Genomic DNA, 3,879 nt, shown 5'->3' with positions numbered 1-3,879 from the left:
AAGAGAAGAATCAGGGCTGGTTCAAGTCTTGGTTTAATTCCTCCCCTTGGTTAACCATCCTCATATCCACCTTGTTAGGACCCCTAATTGTTCTCCAGCTATTGTTGACCTTTGGAACCAGCATACTGAACAAGCTTATAGACTTCATAAAAGAGAGAACAGGAGTAGTACAACTGATGGTCCTGGGCCAACAATATGAGACCCTGAGTACAGGACCTGAAGGATATGAATTAGTTACCCAAGACCCCTGAGCGTAACTTCAGGATTAAAGCTTGTTCAAGAAAAGGGGAGAATGAAGGACCCTAAGGGCTTTTCCAGTCCCCCACCTTCCTTACAGGTTTCCCCTCATGCCTAGGGTCAAGGTTAGGCCAAATTCCATTCTCCACCCACAGGAACAATCTTGAGTAAAAAAAAATTCTCAGAAAAGCTGAAGACTAATAGTCACATGATCCTCTGGAAAGTCCCGGATAGAGTTCAAATGCATGTGATGATCTGACCACGCTTGCTAGCCAATAGATTTAAAAGTCAATATGCTTAGTCAATAGGCTTGAACTGTAACCTTGCTGATGTAACCTGTGCCCCTAAAAAGTATAAAAACAGCTTGTAATAGTCATTTGGGGTCGCCTTCTAGTTACTCTCCTTGAGGGACTAATTGAAGGTTGACCCTGAGACTCTGGAAAATAAACCTCTTGCTTTTGCATCCAAAACAAAACAAAACAAGACAAAAAAACTCAAACCAACCAAACAAAAAAGACAAATAATTGAAAACAACTGAGACAAGGGAAATCAAAATGCTTTCTGTCCAAAATAGAAACTGTTAGTTGGTTGAAGAGGCAGTCTACAGACTTGGAGAAAATCATTGCTAGCTAAATATCCAGAGATTAAAATCTTTACTAATGGTTCTCTGCTTCTCCCTGTCCCAGAAACAGCCGCATCTTCTCATGTAGTGCCAGCCTCATCCCGTAGATGGTGAAGGTTGGTGTGAACAAACTTGGCCATATTGGGCACTTGGTAACCAGGGCTGCCTTCTGCTCTGCACTTGACAAAGTGGAGATTGTTGCCATCAATGACCCCTTCATTGACTTCAACTGCATAGTCTACATGTTCCAGTATGACTTTACCCATGGCAAATGCAATGGCACAGTCAAGGCTGAGAATGGGAAGCTTGTCATCAACGGGAAGCCCATCACTATCTTTCAGGAGCAAGATCCTACTAACATCAAATGGGGTGATGCTGGTGCTAAGTATGTTGTGGAGTCTACCAGTGTCTTCAACACCATGGAAAAGGCCGGGGCTCACATGAAGGGTAGGGCCAAAGGGTCATCATCTCTGCCCCTTCTGCTGATGCCCCCATGTTTGTGATGGGTGTGAACCACGAGAAATATGACAACTCATTCAAGATTGTCAGCAATGCATCCTGCACCACCAACTGTTTAGCCCCCCTGGCCAAGGTCATCCATGACAACTTTGGCATCATGGAAAGGCTCATGACCATGGTCCATGCCATCATTGTCACTCAGAAGATTGTGCATAGTCCCTCTGGAAAGCTGTGATGTGATGGCTGTGGGGCTGCCCAGACATCATCCCTGCATCCACTGGTGCTGCCAAGGCTGTGGGCAAGGTCATCCCAGATCTAAATGGGAAGCTCACTGGCATGGACTTCCATGTTTCTACTACCAATGTATCTGTTTTGGATCTGACATGCCATCTGGAGAAACTTGCCAAGTACGATGACATCAAGAAGATGGTGAAGCAGGTACCCAAGGGCCCACTGAAGGGCATCCTGGGCTACACTGAGGATCAGGTTGTCTCCTGTGACTTCAACAGCAACTTTCACCCTTCCACCTGTGATGCTGGAATTGCCCTCAAAGACAACTTTGTAAAACTCATTTCCTGGTATGACAATGAATATGGCTACAGAAACAGGGTGGTGAACCTCATGGCCTACATGGCCTCCAAGGAGTAAGAAACCCTGGACCACCCACCCCAGCAAAGACACTGAGAGCAAGAGAGAGGCCCCTGGTTGCTGAGGAGTCCCTATCCCAACTCAGCCCCCAACATTGGGCATCTCCCTCACAATTTCTATCCCAGACCCGCAAAATAATAAGAGGGGCCTAGGGAGCCTTCCTTACTCCCTTGAATACCATCAATTAAGTTCCACTGTGCCCACAAAACAAAACAAAACAAAAAGCAAAACCCTTTACTAATGACACTGCTTATGAGTAGACTTTGGGACCATAATAAACTCATTTATCCATCTGAGGAAGAGATTCCATTTAGTTTTTGTTTGGAGTCGAATCACTTCTTATTTAGTACTATCATTTATAGGACATCATAAGATTAATATTCCCATTAAAAGGCTAATACAGATTTATGTTTTACCTGACTTCAGTACTACTAACCATATAGATTTCTTTTAAGCTATTTTCTAGACTTTCCTGATCAGTATAATGATGTAATCAATAGTATCAACATAGTTTAGTTTCTGTTTATGCTACTATTTCTATCAATATATTCCCATTCTTTGGTCCAGGTGGCAAAGTAAAAACAGAAAAATCATTCAACATAATGACCATATATTAATTATTTGGGAAGCTCATGGAAGATTTGTTTCTAACTGTTCCTTGCATAATATTAGTCAAGGGTATAATTATAATCAGTGGGTTCTATGGCATGTTCATAATAACACACAGGATTGAAAACCATTTACAAGATTTGCAAGGGAATTTAAGACATTTAAGACATTTACAGCAAGAAGTTCTTGATACATTTCACATTGCTAATCAGGCTCTCTCTCTCTCTCTTTCTCTCTCTCTCTCTCTCTCTCTCTCTCTCTTTCTTCTTCTTCTTATTCTTAGTTAATCTTTATTTACATTCCAGTTGTTATCACCCTCCTGGTCTGCCCTTTGAGTGTTCTTCATCCCCTTCCTCCTCCCCCATCTCCAAAGGAATGTTCCCCCACCCCCTACCCCACCAGACCTCCCCACTCCCTGGATCCTCAAGCCTATTGAAAGTTAGGTATATATTCTCTTACTGAGGCCAGATCAGGCAGTCCTCTGCTGTATATGATGGGGGCCTCATATCATATAGTGTATGCTGCCTGGTTGGTGGTTCAGAGTCTGAGAGACCTCGGGCGTACAGGTTAGTTGAGACTGTTCATCATTCCATGGGGTTGTCCTCCTTCTTAGTTACTTCCAGTCTTTCCCTAATTCAACCACAGGGGTCCTGGCTTCTGTCCATTGGTTGGGTGTAAGTATCTGCATCTGACTGTTTCAGCTGCTTGTTGGGTCTCTCGGAGTGTAGCCATGTTAGGCTCCTGTCTTTAAGCATGCCATACCATCAGTAATAGTGTCATGCCTTGGAACCTCCCCTTGAGCTGGATCCCAATTTTGGCCAGTCACTGAACCTCCTTTCCCTCAGTCTCTTTTCCGTTATTGTTTCTACAGTTCTTTTAGACAGGAACAAATCTGGGTCAGAGTTTTTGAATGTGGGATGGCAACCTCATCCCTCCATTTGATGCCTTGTCTTTCTACCGACGGTGGACTCTACAAGTTCTCTGTTCTCACTGTTGGACATTTCAGGATACTTTGAGTCCTGAGAAATGGAAGGAATGCTACCTAATTCGTTCTATGAAGCCACAATTACTCTGATACCTAAATTGCACAAGGACCCAACAATAAAAAAGAACTTCAGACCAATTTTCCTTATGAATATCGATGCAAAAATACTCAGTAAAATTCTCCCAAACCAAATCCATCATTCACTGCAATCAAATAGGCTTCAGCCCAGGGATGTAAGGTTGGTTCAATATATTAGCATAATCCACTATACAAACAAAATCAAAAGAAAAATCACATGATCTTCTCTTTAGATGCTGAA

The 3,879-nt window shown here is 43.0% G+C and overlaps 1 pseudogene; it reads left to right on the top strand.

The window, feature by feature from the left end:
• Window positions 1-966: 966 nt before the first annotated feature.
• LOC110338933 lies at window positions 967-1,966 on the top strand (annotated as a pseudogene).
• Window positions 1,967-3,879: the final 1,913 nt, after the last annotated feature.

This window comes from Mus pahari, chromosome 22 (genome assembly GCF_900095145.1).
Source record: "Mus pahari chromosome 22, PAHARI_EIJ_v1.1, whole genome shotgun sequence".
Lineage (NCBI taxonomy): Eukaryota > Metazoa > Chordata > Mammalia > Rodentia > Muridae > Mus > Mus pahari.
Note: the sequence above shows the minus strand (reverse complement) of the source record. Positions and strands in the feature narration are given on the sequence as shown.